Below are 22,273 nucleotides of genomic sequence, written 5' to 3' on the forward strand. Positions count from 1 at the left end.
AGAACTGTACCACTATCTGATCTGCTATGAATTGGATTTTACTACACTCTGGATGTAAGATGCCACCAATCACATTATTGCACTCACATCTCTCTAACAAAGGATTCCTACATCTGCTTATGACACTGTAAAATCATATATATTTAAAAAGTTATACATGTTTGTTCACAAGCAATTTTCTCATGTTTGGCCGATTCACACATCTTTTTTTAGGGAGGACACATATGCATTCCTACACAAATGTACCTTTTGACCCTTGTTTGTCTGCCTCACCCACTCCATGAGGAAAGCATTGTTCTGGACCTGCTTTTACCTACTACTGTAGGAGCTACCTCACCTGCACACAAACTGCTTTCTCACCTATTAAGTTGCTCTGCACATGTGCTGACACAAACTAATTAGCAGGGAAAAGTTGGATAGGAACATGGGAATGGCCATGGAGAGGGTTACACATGGGAAACTTCTACCACACTTCAACAAATGTTCAAAAATACCCTGGTCAGTAAGTACACATAAATGTAGTATTTGTTTCACACAAGAAATTACACATACAACAATTTTGTTTTAATTGGTAAAATAAATTTATTTGCTGTTCAGCATCACAGCTTATTTGACACTTTAATGTCATAAATCAAATAAACAAATAAAATAGACACAAAAATAAAAAAACAGCCAGAACAAGAGGTTGCATATCTCCAAACATGTGTTACCCTGCAAATGCAATGGTGAAAGAAATGGGGACACCAGAATACGTACTGCAACAACCAGGGTGAATACTAAGCAAGATACACACCACCAAAAATTTATCCTGCATTTGTAGAGGTCAAAATAAGAACTTTAATGCCCATGGCACGAAAATGGATCGATGGCCAACTCAGGAAGTGGATGTCCAGTGCAATTTAAACATTTGGGGTCCAACCACAGAGGAAGTGAACCAGGTCTCATTATTTGGGCCCTTTTTTCCCCCTTTTAGATGGGGCCTTGGGGACAGGGGCCTTTGGCTCAGATGGCTTGCGGCGTCTTCCCCTAGTGGACACAGGAGGGTCAGCAGAGGTGGAAGGTTGGGGAGCAGCTTGGGGTGGGCCAGCAGATGGGGGATTGTCCCTTAGGGACCTGGCGGTGGTCAGCAGCTCCGCAAGAATTTCATTCTGGCGGCTGAGGTGTTGGCCAATGCTTTGCATGCCAGCTGCCAGAGTGTCATTCATGCGGTTGAAGGCCTCACACTGCTGCCTGTTTGTGGCCTTCCACTCCGCCAGAAATTCCCCAACCTGCTGCTGACGGATCGCAGCATCCACCCCTTGCTGCTCGATCCTCTCCAGCATCACCATCACGCTCTCATCCCATGTCTCCTGTGGCTGGGGCTGGGGGTGTCGTCTTGGTGGAGGCTGGACCACTTGCTCCACCTGTGGCTCTGCAGAGGAAGATGCTGCCGGTTCATCCTGGGTTTCTGCTTCTGCTAGGATAATAATTGAAAACAATGTCACCATCACATACGCACTAAAAAAATATATTTCAAAATACAATGCATTACTGTGACTTACCATCAAAAGCAGCATCAAAGACCTCCGCCGGGAGCTCACTGTCCATATTGGAGATCCCCCTGACCTCGGCCACATCAATGACGTCCAAGGCGTCCTGCTCCAGGGGGGTATACTCCAAATTATCGGGCATAGGACCTCTCCCGGTGGACATGCTGTGGTTGTACCGGTCGGTCATCTTCCTCTTCAGTGTCGTTTTGAAGTCTGTCCACCTACAAGTTTAAAAATACAAATATCACCATGAGATATGTGCACCACTGTGCTAGTGAACATCATGACTACGTTACATTTCCTAGTGTGGGTGATCTTATGTTTTTTAGCCATATGTGTCCCACACACACATTAATGTCTCCATTAGGAGGCATTTCAGTGTCTCATCTCATTCATTAGGCCACTAAATGCACATACATAGATCACTATGCAGAAATGACATCATCCATGGCCAAATTATGCACCTCCACCTGTTGTGAAACTACACATTCCACCATAGCTTGACAGTGTGGTTATTATGGAGTCATTTAACTATGGGATGGCATACTGGGATGTGTAGTTTCTCACCAGCTACATGTGCACAGTTTGGTCATTCTTGTTTCAGTTGCATCATATGGAACATGTTACAACAACTCTTTCCAAAACACACTTTCTCTTGTCCCATCACATACTTCACATACTTCACATGAGCAGAACTGTGCCCATAACCTCACATCACACCAATGGTGCATGTTTCATATATCAATGTGGGTTATTAGACATGGTTGTGTTCACATGTGACATTGAAGTGTAGCACTATCTACAAACACACCTTTCTATTATTCTCAAAACATACATGTAACATATGTACACACATATGACATTATCAGGGGGACAAACACACTTGCCTTTTCTTCACCGCTAGCCAATCTCTGACCACTGGTGACACCTGGTTCACTTCCTCTGTGATCTTGTCCCAAAGGTTTCTCCTTGCACTGGCACCCGGCTTCCTGGTTGGCAATTCGATCCATTTGCGTGCTCTGGGCACTAAAATTCTTAATTCTGCCTCTACAAATGCAGGGTTTCTCTTTTTGGTGGTGGTATCCTGCTCAGTCCTCACCCTAGATGTTGCAGCTCGTTTTCTGGTGGCCCCAGTTCTCTCACCATGCACCTGCTGGGTCACACCTGTTTGGAGAGATGCAACCTCTTGTTCTGGCTGGTTGCTTGGCCCTTGTGGAGCTGGTGGAGGTTGAACAGGGCCTGTTAGTGAGGGGCCCGCTTGGTCTTGCAGGCTACTTCTCTCTTGAGCCCTCCTTCTCCGCTCCTGTTCCCTCTTCTGCAAAGCTTCAAGCAGGGATTCTGCTGTAGCTCTCTGTAGAGCGTCCTCAGCTGCGGAATCGTCTGAGTTAGACATGTTTGCAGCAATTCTGGCCTGCATCTGACTGAATATTTATATGTTAATCTCCCGCCATGAACAAGGGGGCGTATATTTTTCCCCGCAATGTAGTTGCTAATTTACGCCGATATTTCCCGCCGATAATTGCCGCTTAAATTACGCAGGTCTCAACGCACCTGATCAATCACCTGTATATGCACATACACAGGTTGTGGAGCATTGTGTGCTACATCGTGAAATGTGTGCACCTGTCATTCCAATGATGAGTGTTGTCAGCTGGTATCTGTTGGAGTTTGTGTATGCTTTGTGAGTCACATTTCAAAACATCACGTTATAATGCTTTCCTTACATATGTCATGAGTCTGAAATTGTCATACACCAACATGTTGCATTGTGACCCTTTTAGCAGCGTATTTATTAGTAGACGGTTGCGTGTATTCTTTTACACACACTGTATATACAGTTCCTCTCTATACATTGAATGCATGCTGTTGGTTATGGTGTGTGTATATCGGAACGGTCCGCGTAAGTTTCTATTCGCATCCAGTTTGTTAATGTAAGAAGGATTAATAAAGTTAATACTAAACAAACAATTTTTTACACCAATCAGCAAGCACCAAAAGTGATATATGTACCTGCAATTAATAACTGCGCCATTGCCACTATGACTTCAACCAGGGCTAGGGCGTTTTCTACCCAGGAGCTGTTGGCCTTGGTTGAGGTCATGGACCGGCGCCTGGGGCCCAGGGGCCCATATGTGTCCAACATGGACAAGCGGCGGGCATATAATGCTGCCCGCCGGCTAATCTTCGCCCGGACCGGCGTCCGCAGAAGCCTGGCCCAAGTTGAGCGGCGCTGGTCTGACCTGCGCCGGCGGCAGCCAGTGTTGCTTTCAACACTTCGCCGCCATATTGCCCGATGTAAGTATTTATTTACTAGTATGTCTGCGTTTTTTTGCAATGTTTTCTGTACTTTTTATAAATATGTTCCTGAGTATGTGGGTGTATAGGGGGTGTATAGGGGGTGTATATGGGTGTATATGGGTGTATATGGGGTGTATATGGGGTGTATAGGGGGTGTATAGGGGGTGTATATGGGGTGTATAGGGGGTGTATATGGGGTGTATAGGGGGTGTATATGGGGTGTATAGGGGGTGTATAGGGGGTGTATATGGGGTGTATAGGGGGTGTATAGGGGGTGTATATGGGGTGTATATGGGATGTATAGGGGGTGTATAGGGGGTGTATAGGGGGTGTATATGGGGTGTATATGGGGTGTATAGGGTGTGTATAGGGGGTGTATATGGGGTGTATAGGGGGTGTATAGGGGGTGTATAGGGGGTGTATAGGGGGTGTATAGGGGGTGTATAGTGGGTGTATATGGGGTGTATATGGGGTGTATAGGGGGTGTATAGGGGTGTATAGGGGGTGTATAGGGGGGGGTTAAGTAGTTGCTCAGTTTTTGGGTGTAGCATATCAATTAGTTTGCATGATAAATGTCTGAAATATAATAGCAATGATAATTTGGAAGGTTATGAGCATGACTAATGTGAATTTTTCTTTCCCCCTTTTTTATGAACCCCAATCTTCGATTTCTATACCATCAACATGAACATTTCAGCACGGGCAAGGGCACGCATAGAAGCCCGGGAGGAGGCAGCCCGGGAGCAGGCAGCCCGGGAGCAGGCAGCTCAGGAGGAGGAAGAGGAGGCGGAAGAGGAGGAGGAAGAGGAGGAGGAAGAGGAGGAGGAAGAGGAGGAGACAATGGGTCAAGCTGGGGCCCACCAAATTTCGCCATCCCCTTCCACCAGCCACTCCCCAACCCCCACCCCCTCCCCAACCCCCACCCACACCCCTACCCCCACCCCCTCCCCAACCCCCACCCCCTCCCCAACTCCCACCCCCTCCCCAACCCCCACCCCCTCCCCAACTCCCACCCCCACCCCCTCCCCAACCCCCACCCCCTCCCCAACCCCCACCCACACCCCTACCCCCACCCCCTCCCCAACCCCCACCCCCTCCCCTACCCCTACCCCCACCCCCTCCCCTACCCCCACCCCCTCCCCACCCCATTTCCAACCCCCCTACACCTCTCCACCACCCACCCCCAAACCTCTCCAATCCCCACTCCAACCCACTACCAGTATCCCAAGTCCTATCCCATCCCCCTTGCTCCTGACCCCCCCAACCACCGCACACCCAACCAGCGGCGAGCAGGATGGCTCAACTAGCCGTAAGTAAATAATGTGTCTAATGTTTACCTACACATTTCTACACATAAACAATCACAACAACCACATATGTGTATCCAACATCAACATAAGTTGCAACATATCACTGCAGGGCGACCATGAGGTGTGGCCTGTCCTTCTCCAGGAACAAGGGTCCCCTTGGTGGTTTTTTGGAGTGTGGCCATGCCTCACCACTTAAATAATTGACATAACAGTACATCCAATGAGATATCCGACATTAGTGGTGTTGTAGTTATGTGGGTCCAGGTGTTGGGTAACTCCACTTCCCAGCATGATGTGCAACATAAATTTATAGATTGTTTTGTTAATAGTGTGTGAGGCCATGCGGATGCATGCTTTACAAACATAGCTTTAGGCCTATAATTTGTACAGCAATGTCCTAAATTTAAAATAGTAAGGAGTGCTTAAGCCGCAACAATGTCATAACCCTTAAATAGCACAGCCTAATTGTGAGGTTAGAGGTGAGTCCCCCAAAACAAAACTACCAATTGGGATACAGCATACATTTATCCAAGAAGGAGGAATTTATTTAATGTTATGTAATATGTACAGTATGTGTGTGTAAACATATAAATTTTTAGTACTGTGTTTACAGCAGACCCATCTTCAATGTAGTTGAAAAATGTATGTGGCCTTCACACTTAACTCACAACTTGGTATTATGTTAAAATACAACAAACATTTGTGTATATTATATATTAATAATTTTTTTCCCCTTCACTACAGACACTGAACAGCACCAGGAGGAGGTGGCACACATTATTAGGGAGATCTTCCTGACCCTCCTCTATTTACAGATCCTTTTTGCGCAACTGGAGGCCCGCATTTAATTTAAAAAATATTTTTTTTATGTTTGTTCCAAAAAATAAAAGTTTATGTACAGTTAGAAGTTGCCTGTGTTGTTAATCATAAATATGTTATAGGGTTTGTAAGGGCGGGTACATACAGATGTGTAATGTAAGTTATATTTGTAATTTGAGGTGAGGGGTAACGATTGCTGTGTGAATGTGTTTGTTTTTGAGTTAAATAACACATAGTGAAAATGCATGAATGTTCGATTAAAACATCACACATAACATGAGGGTAGGTATACATGGTAAAAAAATCAGATCAAACTAATTAGGGACATAATTTAGTACATACACACAAACACCAACATAAATTTATTTACAAGTAAAAGCAATGTGGGGACACATAGATAGTGATTAAAATGCCACATTAGAACATAACAAATATACATGTAATGAGGGTTAAAATGTTGTTTTATTAGGGTCTTTATTAAGGTAGACAATTGAGTTAATAGAAAACAATAATTGAATAACAAATAGATTAATTAATCAATTGTCAGAATTGTAGTTGAAAGGCAAGATTTGCAGGTCCATATATGTGAAGGGTATGCCAGCGTACACGGACGTACGCTAACTCTCACGAGCGGTGACATAAGCTGAGTTTTCCATTGAAAACAATAGCGACCCGTCCGTGCAAGCTGGCGTACGCTCAGATTTCCGCAAGAAGTCGGCGGGAAGACGGACGAGAGACGTCCGTAAACAGTGGCGTACGCTCTGTTGTACGCCAGTTGTCGGAGTGTAAGGGCTGATCCGTCCGTGTACGTTGGCGTACGCTCAATTGTACGCCACTCCCCTTCGACGTTGTTTCTGGCCGTACGTATGCGGCTGATTTGTGGGTGGACTTAACCCCAACGGCCGCGTATGGATAGCGTACGTTAATATGGAACGTACGCACGTTTGGCCGCTACGATCAGAATAACCTCCTGAGACCTAATTGCGTGTTCTTATTGATCACAGTACCACACTTAATTGGCACATAAGCTCAATTTTATCTCGGTACTGCCTCTTATTTATTTCTATTTCTGTTCAATACTGATTAGACTTGCTGCAGGAGCTGGTATTGCCCCACAGCAAGTGACTGGATAATACAAACGTATCAGCAGTGATGATGATTTCTCAGGATATAAATGTATATATTTCTCCTACAATTGAGCCTGAGCTCTGAGAGTGTCAGGGAGCGCTGATTTATTATATTTTCTGTAGATAGCAAATTATCCTATTATATTAAACCAGATATATCTCCTAATCAGCGTCCCTGATTACTGCCTATGTTACAATAACTACAGTATGCGATATACATTCATATAGCAGCAGGCAACGGGTTAATCGAGTGGGCTAATCATATGGCAACCGACATGCTACTCTGTAGCTAAATAAGTACGAGTGGTTAGCCCTGAAAAGGGCTGAGTCTGGCCAGGTTGTAAATATGTATTGTCACATAACATATGCGGCAACACGCCGTAGGCAAACGCTCGCACGGCTAGGGTGCCGATCGCGTGTTTTCGCTTATCCGCTTCTTCAGGGCAAAGACCTGTTTGGGAAAACACAGTTTGAGGGCTGTGTGTGGCTTGCAGGTAGTGAAATAATGGTTTGGACTTAATAGACTGCTGCATTGCTTATTACATTCAGGTGTATGTGTTTGAGTAGTAATCAGCGTTAATTAGCAGTCCCAGGCATCCGCTCTCATGCGTTATCTGTAGGGTGGTCTGGAGGTGGCGGTGGCGGCCGCCTATTTTGTGTCCGAAATGCACGGTGCTTTCGCCGATCGAGCGGTAGTAGCACCGTACATTTTTTGTGCACACCCCAGTGTACGCCCATGTTTACGCCCAGTTTCCCTCATTATTTCGTCCGCTCCCCTCAACACGCCCATATGCAGCCCACAATGACCGTACTCTTGCGGACAGGTTTTTTCACACAGAAAGACCCGTCCGTGAGCGTTGTGGAGTTGTCGCGCCTGCGCATTGCGGAAGGTACGCATGCGCAGATCAAAGAAAAACCCGGAACGTACGCTTACGGCCCAGCCGCCCGAACCAGAATAAACCCCTAAGTGTGGTACTGTGATCAATAAGAACATGCATTTAGGTCTCAGTCCCCTCATATGCAAACTCAGCTAAGAGGAGATTGGAGATTCTCAGAGGGGCTTGTCAGATGTGCACTTTCATTCTCTTCTTAAATGATACAAAGTATAATGTACTAATGGTAACACATCTTCTCTGCAACAAAATTGATACAAATACCCAGCAGTGAAAACTGCAGAAATTAATCTATACCCTGACGGGCAAACTTTGTACACAGGAGGCTGGCTTATACCTGTAAAAAACACAACTATAATTAAATTCGGCACACGCAGCACGCTCGCACGTGCAATTTTATAAATACCTTCCCCATCTGTATGTGTTATATGTGTTTTTATATTTTGCTTGTTTTACTAATAAATCCATTAAAAGTTAGATTTTAGGACTCCATTTCTTTCACTGGGACACCACACCAAGACAAATCTTTTCTCTCCTTTTTCTTTATGTATTATCCCATTTGTCAGTGGTAGCACACCCCTGAATTATACTAGACACAAGGCTGTTATAACTACAAACAGGGGGTCACTCTCATAGCTAACCAACACAATTGTAGGATACACGATCTTGTGCGATTGTACCCAAACCCCATTTCGGCTTGAAATACATACAAGGGAGACCTGGCCCCTGTGTAGGAATAGGACTTGGAGGAAGTGCTTCCTCCATGGTGCGGCAGCAGGAGGACGCAGTTTCTGCTTCCCCCATAGCACGAGGGAACTATTGATAGACAGTTGAAGTTCCTTTAATCAGCGCTTCAGCTGAGCAGCGCTGGCTCTGGATGCGCTGAGCTCCTCTGACAGACACTAGAGGTCATGTTCACCTCTAGTGTCTGTCTCCTGCAAGGCGGTGGCCATCTTTGGAGTGGCCACTGCAGGCAGGCAGCGACCAACAGAGACTGCGGCACCGGCGGGGTGAGCGGGCGAGCAGGGCCGGGGAGTCAGTGGCAGAGTGCACGGCTCCGGCGCACTGTGATATCTCATCGCCCGTAGCTTGTGCTCCGCTGGCTCCGCCCTAGCTACGCCGCTGTGTATGGTAGGGAATATAGATGGTGACTGGGGAAGGGACTGTATAATGACACATTCTCAGTAAAGCACTGCAGAGTCTCTGGTCCTTTATAAAGGTTAGTAATATGATAACATTGGTAGACAGACCTTTCTTCCCTATTTACTGGATTACATCACAGCAGGAAACCACCGCTGCTGTTAATATCTTACCCCGTGTTACGACATTGCCTTTCTCTGCAAAATTGATAATATTTAACTAGGGCAGAATAGAAACTGCAAATAACATATCTTTACCCATCTATTCAGGAGAAGGAAAATGAGAACAAATGTTTGCAAAATCATCCTGTTATTAATTAGCGCAAATTAATATATAATTAAATATACAGTAGTGCGTATGTTCTCAGTCTCTGTTCTCAGGACCCCAAACAGTTCATGTTTTCCAGGTGAACCGGAAAATTAATTAGCTCCTCTTGCAGATCTTTTGAAATGAGAGGCAATGAGTAGTGCACCTGTGCACCAGCTAGGTGACCTGGAAAACGGAAATGTCGGGGTTCTGGGGACAGAGTTTGAGAACCTATGCAGTAGCAGATTCCGAAATAGTCATCGTGCTTGCTGAATGTTTGTATAGGTGGAGTACCCCATATCCAAATATCCCTTATCCAAAATATCCCTTATCCATAGTTTCCAGAATGTAACATCTGTGACATCTGTAACTGGCACTACTGGGGACATGATATGTAACTGCCACTACTGGGGACATCTTTAACAGTACTACTGAGGATATGATATGTAACTGGCACGACTGGGGACAGCTGTAACAGCACTACTGAGGATATGATATGTAACTGGCACTACTGAGGACAGCTGTAACAGCACTACTGAGGATATGATATGTAACTGGCACTACTGAGGATATGATGTGTAACTGGCACTACTGAGGACAGCTGTAACAGCACTACTGAGGATATGATATGTAACTGGCACTACTGGGGACATGATGTGTAAGTGGCACTACTGGGGACATCTTTAACAGTACTACTGAGGATATGATACTGTATGTAACTGCCACTACTGAGGACAGCTGTAACAGCACTACTGAGGATATGATATGTAACTGGCACTACTGGGGACATGATATGTAACTGCCACTACTGGGGACATCTTTAACAGTACTACTGAGGATATGATATGTAACTGGCAGGACTGGGGACAGCTGTAACAGCACTACTGAGGATATGATATGTAACTGGCACTACTGAGGACAGCTGTAACAGCACTACTGAGGATATGATATGTAACTGGCACTACTGAGGATATGATCAGGGCAGCCGAGAGGAATGTCGGGCCCCGGTAAAATTTTGGGGGCGTGGCCTAAGTGTGGGAGGTGTGGCCACCTCCCGCACTTAGGCCACACCCCCAAAATGTTTAGAGGAGGCTGAAAGAAACCTCTAAAAATGCTAAACTCGGCAGCACACACCTATAGCATGTGCTGTGCTGACAGTAGGCTCAGTATGAGCTCACTCGCTGTCAGTGAGACACTCATGCTGAGCCTGCTATCAGCACAGCACATGCTGTAGAAGTGTGTGCTACTGTTGCTACCTGAGAGGGACGGAGGGGGAAGGGAGGGGTCGGACCAGGGCCCTTGCAGGGCCCCTCCAGCAAGCCTGGGCCCGGGTAATAAGTACCCGCTCCCCCCCCCCTCTCGGCTGCCCTGGATATGATGTGTAACTGGCACTACTGAGGACAGCTGTAACAGCACTACTCAGGATATGATATGTAACTGGCACTACTGGGGACATGATGTGTAACTGGCACTACTGAGGACAGCTGTAACAGCACTTCTGAGGATATGATATGTAACTGGCACTACTGGGGACATCTGTAACAGCACTACCGAGGATATGATACTGTATGTAACTGCCACTACTGGGGACAGCTGTAACAGCACTACTGAGGATATGATATGTAACTGGCACTACTGGGGACATGATGTGTAACTGTAACTACTGAGGACAGCTGTAACAGAACTACTGAGGATATGATATGTAACTGGCACTACTGGGGACATCTGTAACAGCACTACCGAGGATATGATACTGTATGTAACTGACACTACTGGGGACAGCTGTAACAGCACTACTGAGGATATGATGTGTAACTGGCACTACTGAAGACAGCTGTAACAGCACTACTGAGGATATGATATGTAACTGGCACTACTGGGGACATGATGTGTAACTGGCACTACTGAGGACAGCTGTAACAGCACTACTGAGGATATGATATGTAACTGGCACTACTGGGGACATCTGTAACAGCACTACCGAGGATATGATACTCTATGTAACTGGCACTACTGGGGACAGCTGTAACAGCACTACTGAGGATATGATATGTAACTGGCACTACTGAGGATATGATATGTAACTGCCACTACTGGGGACATCTTTAACAGCACTACTGGGGACATGATGTGTAACTGGCACTACTGAGGACAGCTGTAACAGCACTACTGAGGATATGATATGTAACTGGCACTACTGGGGACATGATGTGTAACTGGCACTACTGAGGACAGCTGTAACAGCACTACTGAGGATATGAAATGTAACTGGCACTACTGGGCACAGCTGTAACAGCACTACTGAGGATATAATATGTAACTGGCACTACTGAGGACAGCTGTAACAGCACTACTGAGGATATGATATGTAACTGGCACTACTGGGGACATGATGTGTAACTGTAACTACTGAGGACAGCTGTAACAGAACTACTGAGGATATGATATGTAACTGGCACTACTGAGGATAGCTGTAACAGCACTACTGAGGATATGATGTGTAACTGGCACTACTGAAGACAGCTGTAACAGCACTACCGAGGATATGATACTGTATGTAACTGGCACTACTGGGGACAGCTGTAACAGCACTACTGAGGATATGATATGTAACTGGCACTACTGAGGATATGATATGTAACTGGCACTACTGAGGATATGATAAGTAACTGCCACTACTGGGGACATCTGTAACAGCACTACTGGGGACATGATGTTAACTGGCACTACTGAGCACAGCTGTAACAGCACTACTGAGGATATGATATGTAACTGGCACTACTGGGGACATCTGTAACAGCACTACTGAGGATATGATATGTAACTGGCACTACTGAGGATATGATATGTAACTGGCACTACTGAGGACAGCTGTAACAGCATTACTGAGGATATGATATGTAACTGGCACTACTGGGGACAGCTGTAACAGCACGACTGAGGACATGATATGTAACTGGCACTACTGGGGACATATGTAACTGGCACTACTGAGGGCATAATATGTAACTGGCACTTAATATGTGCAAGAAAATGATTGATTGTCATTCACATTGTGCCTAAGATAGGACACAAACTTTGTTTCATGTATTTCATGTGTTTATACAACATAAGTGCAAGATACATCATTGAAATATAAAAATATTCTGAAATACGGAATAATCTGTTATTGTTGTCGGTTGAAAGTAATAACTCAAGCGACCAGGTTCTAGGATACAATGTGTTAAATATGGAGACTGACACAGGACATTTCAAAACAAAGATAAACATTTATTTAAGCTACAATAATAAAAACATACAAATAAGTAACAAGTTAATACTCAGCTTTTATCTTAGATGTTTTAAGATCTGTCCCGGATGGTTGTCATCAGTAGTTTAAAGAATAAAAGTCCAGTCGTCCTCAGGGTCCCTCTTTAAGTAACTCTACTGAGTTCTTACACTGAGGTGATTTAGAAATCTATGTCCGCTGCAGACAGACCTAGCTTCAGGAACTTCTGCCATGTATAAGTCTCTAGCCTTTATACCCATCCTGCAGCAAATATCCTAGTATTGTAAGATATTGCTTACTGGATGTAGCAGTCTGTTCACATGATATAAATTATCCCAAAATGACACGATTCCCGTTCACATAGTTATTGGACACAATAGCCCATACAGCTTACTAGACAGTTTCCATCAGACATACTGATAGCAGGAACATATATTACTTACTGTCAGCTTGCCTAAACACTGGCTACACTTCCCACTCCCTATATCTTCCACACCAGGTCAAGTGTAAAAGACAGCTGGCACTTAGAATGGAACTATATTTCTAACTGGTGCCTATATGTCTGTAAAAGCACTAATCCTAATAAAAAGTACATTTATATAGCAATGAAGTTATACAGATACAAAATGGAGTTTATACATGACAAAATGGCGTCCAAAAAGTAGTTAAAAATATCACCCTATACAATCCACCCTTACTTTTTATGAGATGGTGGTTTACAGTTCACTAACAGGGGCTTGCTACTTGGTAACAAACCATTTATATAATTTTTTTCTCAAATTCAGTCATAGTCAATGGTACCTCTACCCAGTTTATGGTATTGGTAGCAACCGAGGCATGAGTACCATAGTCCTTAATCTGCAATTGTTCTGCAGCTCTATAATGTCATTGTACAAAGGAGTTAGACCATGACTCCAATAGACCTTTTCTTGACTCAATATCATTCTTGTAGAGGTCTGTAGGATGGAAAATCCACATCAGGAGAATTGTCTTGACTGTCAGGATAATGATACCCATGATGCTTGCCCACAAAGCCTTGTTTGAGCTGTGCCCGAATAATCTGTTGTACGCCATCATGTTGATCTGGGGTACAGCCTGTGAGAAGATAAATAGACAGGAATCGGTATCATTTTCAAACAACATATTACACATCTGTCCTAATGTAGCTTTGATAATTTCTCCTGTCAATTTCTGTGCTACATACACAATGTTTAACATAATCAATTTAGAGCCTATAGCCTCACTTTGTGTCAGTTCATGTGGGATGTTCCCCTCTACTGCCCTCTCATTCAAACAACACACAGCTTCCTGAAGGACTTCATCCCCACCCTTTCTCTTATGCGTGGACATTCTTTCCTGGTCCTTCAGGAGCTCATTCATATATTCACTCAACATGGCAGCTTGCTGATAATGGGGAATGTGGCATAACCAGGGCACCCCCCACACAGCCACCCAGTCTTTGACTGTCTTGTCTATGAAGTGTGTGTCATCATCAGACTGGATGTCTTTGGGTGTCTCATATAGCAACTGTAAGTCTCTTGACATTTTGATTGGACCTTGTTTATCCACACTTGCGAGGAGACATGCTTCAGCACCATTCATTTCATAAGTCTGCTCCTTGTAGTTATTCTGCAGTTGATGAGTTTCACACTTCACTTTTTCTCTGGCCATACGTTGTGACATTGGGACACTTTTTCTTTCTTCTCCTAAATGGTATAGTTTTCTTTTCTCTTGTGGGGTAACCTTCACTGTTTCAACTTGCACCAGGGCATCTTCAATTTCATTGCCTTCTAGTCCATTGTGGGTAGTAATGTGTTCCATGGACACAGACCATTGATGACACTGGTTCTTCCAATTTTCATTCCACAGCTTGGTTTCTCCCCAGATGTCCTTGTTATGCACCTTCCAGTTGTGCTGGTGCCAGGTGTAAATGGTGATGGGAGGGCCTTTAATTTCTTCCAGCAGCATGACTACAGCATGTAGTTCTGCATACTGACTTGTTCCTTCTTCACCACTACCATGTATCAGTTCTTGGATGCTTCTTGTGTTGACCACTGTTGCTGACCTGTTTGACAAACTTGCATACTTCTTTTCTTCTTTGGTCAGTTGGGTATATAGTTCTGTGATCTGAACTTGACCTCCATTGTTTGATAGTGGAAGCAACTCAGTCTCTGTACTTTCACAGTTCACCATTCTAGTAATGCAGCAGGTCACTTGAACAGGCTCTTGGCTGGACACTCCACCTCTTTCTGACCGGTACCACTGCCACTTCTGCAGCGTCTGCTTCTGGGCCAAGGCTGTGTATGCACCTAGGCCCTCTTGTCTCACCCATCCTTTCACAGGTGTTTTTCCAGCGACATGTTGTTGCTTGGTGACATTTGTCACATGTTGAAATGCAGTATATGCTGCTAGCAAAGTCTTTTCCAAAAGTGAGCATCTTGTCTGTGAGCATGGTAACTGCTGAGCCCAAAGTCCAATAAAAACATGCTCAGTTACTGTCATGTCCATAAAGAAATGCTGATCTCCCTGGATGTAGCCCAGAGCATTATGCTCCTGGATATCTTGCTTTGCAGCTTGAACTGTATCTTTCTGTTCAGCTGTCCACACAAATGTATCTTTCTTTCTGGTAACACTTTTGTAGATAGGCCGAAGAATCAATCCCAGATGCAGTACCAACGTTCTCCAATATCCAAGAGTGCCTAACACTTGCTGTGCTTCTTTGGCTGTTGTTAGAGTCTTTAGCTGGGATATTGCTTCCAACACAGGCTGCGGTATTGTCCTTTTAGGCCCAGTCCAAATCATTACCAGAAACTTCACACTTTGAGCAGGGCCTTTCACCTTGTCTTTGTTTATAGCCCACCCTCGGTTCTCCATATGTTGTACCAAGGTGTGTAAATCTTCTCCAACTTGTTCAGCAGTAGGCCCAGATGGCATGATGTCATCGATGTAGTGATAAAGAGTGCATGGTAACTGGGGAATAATTGTGTCCAGATCCCTGGACACCAATCCATGACAGTTACACGGACTGTGCTTGTAACCCTGAGGCAGAATGGTGGGAGCCAGCTGACGACCATCCCAGGTAAAAGCAAATTGATCCTGACACTCTGGGATAACCACTTCTGTGGTTTGTAGTATTTCTTCATGACCACTATGGGTGCAATACTGCTTCAGGCATACAGGTTGGGCTGCTGGGGGTATGTACACAGGTTGCCATTTAGCATTCCCCCTAACTGTCAGATTTACTGCAGAGGTTGTGAAGGCTTTTACAGAGCTACCAGACATATAAGTGCTGGACAGGCTGTCTATGGACTGCCCCTTCAGTATGTCCATTCCAATTATTTTGTCTAGTAACTCAAAGACCAACAGTTGGGACTCTGGGCATTGCCCAGTCCACATTCTGCAGTAACTCTGGGCCGTCCACGGCTTGGTATAACCTTCTACTGCTACCCAGCTGGTTGTGTCATGATGTGACTGTAACAATGATGATTCTACATTATCATTCACCAAAGTTGTGGATGATATATCTGTGCTTTTCTCTTCATCTTGTCCTGTGTCTCTAGTAACACAGATCTCATACTTAAATACTTCCCTGGGAGAGTGGGCTATCAGTGACCCCCCTCCCTGTGAGAGAATAAAGTTTGTCTTCTTCCAGGGGGTGGTGAGTGCTTGTGTATTCCCACCCTTGGCTGACTCCCCTTCTCCCCATCCTGTGTCCCAGTGGGCTACCTTTGCTTTCTCATAGGGTGAGGGGCATGGAGCAGGGGGGGCATACTGCCTGGCTGATTCACCCACTTCCTGATCATTGTCATTTCTATCTATGTGCTCACACGGATCTGTCTGTGATAATACAATCATCTCCTTTCTTGCTAAATCCACACTTACTGAATCAAAATGCATTTGTTTCCCAGGTGTTTCATAATGGACAGGGTCTCTGCCTGGTTTTTGTGTAACCTGTCCCTGATATGTACCATTACCACCCTCCTCCTGTTCACCTAAAGCTGCCAGTTCCACACATTTACACACATGTAACAATCTATTTGATTCTGCTTGAGTGAACAGTGGTATCTTGTATACAGGTTCCCCAGGTGGTACATTTCCCACTAAATAACTGGTCATGCATGTTGCTATTTGTGTCATATCAGTATCTCTCTGCACCAATTTCAACTGTGGATCAATATTTTGTTCACAAGACTTTACACAATCACACTCAACCTCTTCTAAAGTCTGCATCTTACTCTCAGGTATGTCATTACCAGCGTGAAAAGAATTGTCATGACTACATTCCTCTGAATTGTAATCGTCACAGCAAATCTCTGCCTGTGAGATTTCAAATTCAACTTCAAACACTTCCTCCTGTCTATTGCATGCAGATAAACCATGACACATCTCCCCGATCTCCTCAATGTACTGAGACCCATTGTTTAATGTATTCTCATACTGCAATCCTGCTTGCTGTATAACTGAAACATGCGCTTCAACAGGTTGAAATTCAGTTTCTCTTAGTGTATTTACACTCTCAATTTGCCTCTGTGAAGTCTCAGGACTAAACTTATTTCCCACACAAACAGCAGTTTCTATTGTGTGTGTATCAAGTTCTTTCTCTGTCAGTGGATGTAGCCACATCCTACTGTCTGTGTTTCCTAAATCAACTTGCTCATTACAAGTACCTCTATTGGATATGTAAACAATCACATTTCTCTGCTTCAATGTTAATTGTTCACAATCCTCTGTGTCAGCATTTTGCTGGCATGTAGTTACATTGTCTGATCGATATGATGCATCAACACAAGTCTGATCATTTGCAATACAGTCACATACAAATTCAACATAATTTTCAAATATCTCATAAGTTTGTGTCTCACAGTCACAGCTGCAGCTTTGGAAGGGGGAACCAGCCCCACCTTCCTGTCTGCAGCATGTTACAACTCCACAAGACTTATCAGAATCTGACTTTTCCTCAAAACTTCCTAAAGTGAGACTATCTGACAGAACTACTTGGTGTTCATTTTTCCCAACAGTACACATTTCATCAAAAAGCATTTCCTCTGATGATACATTATTTTGTTTCTCACTCTGTTCATTTGTAAAATCCTGCATTTCACTGACAATTTTCTCAGAATCACAACTAACATCAATTCTTTGCATAGCATCAATTGGATTCTTAACTTGCAACGGCTGAATGTCTTTACAACACCCATTCATCAATGGTTGCCACCGGCCGGGTCTCGCAAACCATGATGGATGCTTGGAGCTCTTCTCAGAAGCTGCTCCCCTGAACCATTTCTTAAACAAACTCATGTTAATTTACAGTCTTAATTTAACCCTTTGTATCCTGCCGACTACGCCAAATGTTGTCGGTTGAAAGTAATAACTCAAGCGACCAGGTTCTAGGATACAATGTGTTAAATATGGAGACTGACACAGGACATTTCAAAACAAAGATAAACATTTATTTAAGCTACAATAATAAAAACATACAAATAAGTAACAAGTTAATACTCAGCTTTTATCTTAGATGTTTTAAGATCTGTCCCGGATGGTTGTCATCAGTAGTTTAAAGAATAAAAGTCCAGTCGTCCTCAGGGTCCCTCTTTAAGTAACTCTACTGAGTTCTTACACTGAGGTGATTTAGAAATCTATGTCCGCTGCAGACAGACCTAGCTTCAGGAACTTCTGCCATGTATAAGTCTCTAGCCTTTATACCCATCCTGCAGCAAATATCCTAGTATTGTAAGATATTGCTTACTGGATGTAGCAGTCTGTTCACATGATATAAATTATCCCAAAATGACACGATTCCCGTTCACATAGTTATTGGACACAATAGCCCATACAGCTTACTAGACAGTTTCCATCAGACATACTGATAGCAGGAACATATATTACTTACTGTCAGCTTGCCTAAACACTGGCTACACTTCCCACTCCCTATATCTTCCACACCAGGTCAAGTGTAAAAGACAGCTGGCACTTAGAATGGAACTATATTTCTAACTGGTGCCTATATGTCTGTAAAAGCACTAATCCTAATAAAAAGTACATTTATATAGCAATGAAGTTATACAGATACAAAATGGAGTTTATACATGACAAAATGGCGTCCAAAAAGTAGTTAAAAATATCACCCTATACAGTTATCCAAAATGCTTCTGGTCCCGAGCATGTTGGATAAGGGACACTCAGTCTGTATAGACTTTGCACTGTGTCGTCAGGGTTGGCAATGATCTCATTATGATTTACTGCTATCTCATGTTGTGCAAGTTACATACAGTGACCTTCAAATTCAACAAATAACAGTGTTAAAAACAGTAAAAAAAACACCCAAAATATTTGTCAAATGACTGAGAAACCATCACTTCTCATATTTTGTGCGACTGTGTCTTGCATATGTTTATTTTTAAGCCTGGTTTTATAATGTGCGAGCCTCCGAAGCTTAGTCGGTTTGTCACATGTTCTATCCCCAAAAAGTTAAAAAAGGAATAGAATAGTCAATGTCAGATGCATTAGCTTTAAAGAGTGATAAAATGGAGAGTGATAGACAACCAGCCAATCACCTCCTATCTGTCATGTCACAGGCTGGGTTTGAAAGTTAAAGTTAGATATAGATACACAGAGATAAATGAAAATGTAAACATGCAAATTCATACATGCCCCATGATATAGAAATTTTGGTTCTAATGTTTACATTTTAATTTATTTAATGTATGTGTATTATTTTTATGTAATTTGCATTGCTTATACAAAATAATTACTAAATAATACATTTTATATTAATTATGCATCCAATTGTGTGGCGCTCTCTGTGGTATAGGCATAGAGGTAAAATCTCTTAATATTTGCGCCCGATCGGTTTTCTTTGTTTAGGGTTTGAAAGTTGACAGAATAGAGGAAAATTGTAATTCAGACAAATTGGCTAAATCTATTTATGCATTTTCCATTTTCCTACTTTTGGGAACAAATGGTTGATTGAAATTTGTTCCCAAAATTTCCCAATTTTCATTTCAACCAGCCAGATTGGAAAGATAATCTTCAAGTGTGTATGGGCCTTCTGGGAACCCTAGGCAAAACTTGAACCTACTGTTCCCCCCTAACAACTCCACATAGCAACAAAAACCCAATTTCCAGCCCCTCAAGTGAAAGTGTGTAGGTGGCATCTTAGAGGTTCCAAAGCCACCACCTCCATTAAGTCCACCACAGATGTCTTGATGATAGACACCCTTAATAATACCTCCCAACTTATGCCGGAGGCTAGGAGGGATGAGCACTCTGAAGTAAGTGGGCATGGCCTCATGACTAGGGGGCATGGCCACAATCACAGCACTTCCTGTGAGGCCCCGCCCTACCCCCTTCACCTTGGGGCAATGTTGCCCAAAAACTCAAGACATTTGGGACATTTGGGGGTACCACCACTAGGCAGATTTGGGCATTTGCCTAGTGCTCCGACCACTGGAGGGCGGCAGTTCGGAGCAGGTTCTCCCCCCACCCCCCGGATGAAGGTGAGCGGAGGTGAGTGGAGGTGAACTCCCCCCACCCTTGCTATATGCAGCAGGGAGGTCCGTGCGGTCTGAGGGGTCCCTGCAGCGCAAGGCCGCAGTAAGAGGGGTCCCTGCGGTGCTATCCGGGGTGGCTATATGCAGCAGGGGGGGTCCGCGTGGTCTGAGGGGAACCTGCGACGCCCCCACCGCCCACAGCAACTTACAGAGCCCCGTCAGGTGCCGCTGTCCAGCCAGAAGAGAGGGAGCTGCCCGCTGTACAGCCCAGCCAGAGAGAAGTGCTGCCGCCCATCATCATCCGCCGGGCAGCGGCACGGGAAGCGCTTCTGGGGTTGAAAACACTTGCCGCACGCTGATTGGCTGAGATTCAGCCAATCAGCATGTGGCCAGTGTTTTCAAAATCATGGCGGATGATGATGGGTGGCAGCACTTCACTCTGGTGACGGTACAGTGGGCGGCTCCTCTTCTGGCTGGATGGCGGAAAACCGACTGGGCTCTGTAAGTTGCTGTGGGGGCGCCGCAGGTACCCCTCAGACTGCGCGGACCCCCCTGCTGCATATAGCCCCCCCCCGCCGAGCAGCCGAATCACCAACCCCCCCATGTAGCGGATGGGCTCCGGGGCACCCCCACCTCGCCTGGGGCGCTCCGTTGCCTTGCACCGGCCCTGGGTATGATTGTGATAGACAGACTCGTGGCACCCCCAGGTCCCAGCCCCTACGCAGCTGCCTTATTGTACAGTTGCCCCTGAGTTCCAGCATAACCTTACACGCAAAGTATCACTCAAATCTTTCAGCTAGTAATCCAGTGACCTCAGCTCTTCACTTGTTATAGATGTTACATCTTGTATCCATTTGATCGTCAGACTGGACTTCAGAACTCAACAAACACAAACACCTACCGTGATATATTGACCATGGGGGGTGGATAAGTGTATTATAGAGATACAGCTTGAAGCTACTGTATAAAAGTAATAATAATAATACACCATATCTAACAGTTCAGCCTATACGCTTCAAACGTACAAGTGGTCATTCTCAGCTGCAGTGTCAACTCTGTGATTTTTCTAAAAGGCTCACATTATATAAATGAGTTGCCGTGAGTAACACTTGTACTCATCAGAAGGTTTGATGCATGTCCCCCTATGTCCTTTGCACAAAGGTGATCTGGGATCATTTATTCTAACAAATTGGTCCCTGCTGTAATCGCTTAGTAAATATTACATTTTGTAGTGTGATCGTGAGTTATAGACACTATTACCGGTAACCACTACTCAGCAATTGCAGCTGTGAGGAAATCAAAGTTGCAGTGTGGCGTAAGGTCTGCTCTTCTCACACTGACATTGCATTATAAGAAGAGGAACAAGAGGTTCTTACTGTAATAGTGGTGGTAGGAAGAATTTACTAAGAGAACACCATAGTCAGAGACAATCTATATACACTATTATCAGCATTGTAATCCCTGGTTACATATATGCACTAGAGCCCCGAAACATCCATTCACAGGAACCAATCAAGATAGACAGTAACATGCCCATCCTGCAGTCCTGTGCTGTCTGTTCAACATTCGGGGCGGGGGGCAAGGGGTCGCAGGTTCTCACTGATTGGTGAGGGGATGCAGGACACTGATTGGTGAGGGGACACAGGACACTGATTGGTGAGGGGACACAGGACACTGATTGGTGAGGAGACACAGGACACTGATTGGTGAGGGGATGCAGGGCTCTGATTGGCGATGGGACGCAGGGCTCTGCTTGGTGAGGGGATGAAGGACACTGATTGGCGAAGGGATGAAGGGCACTGATTGGCGAGGTGACCCAGGACACTGATTGGCGAGGGGATGCAGGACACTGATTGGCGAGCGGACACAGCACACAGGGCACTGATTGGCGAGGGGACACAGGACACTGATTGGCGAGGGGACCCAGGACACTGATTGGTGAGGCGACCCAGGACACTGATTGGTGAGGTGACCCAGGACACTGATTGGCAAGGGGATACAGGGCACTGATTGGCGAGGGGATGCAGGGCACTGATTGGCGAGGGGACGCAGGGCACTGACTGACGAGGGGACGCAGGACACTGATTGGTGAG

This window comes from Crinia signifera, chromosome 19 (genome assembly GCF_055691185.1).
Source record: "Crinia signifera chromosome 19, ASM5569118v1, whole genome shotgun sequence".
In the NCBI taxonomy this organism is placed as follows: domain Eukaryota; kingdom Metazoa; phylum Chordata; class Amphibia; order Anura; family Myobatrachidae; genus Crinia; species Crinia signifera.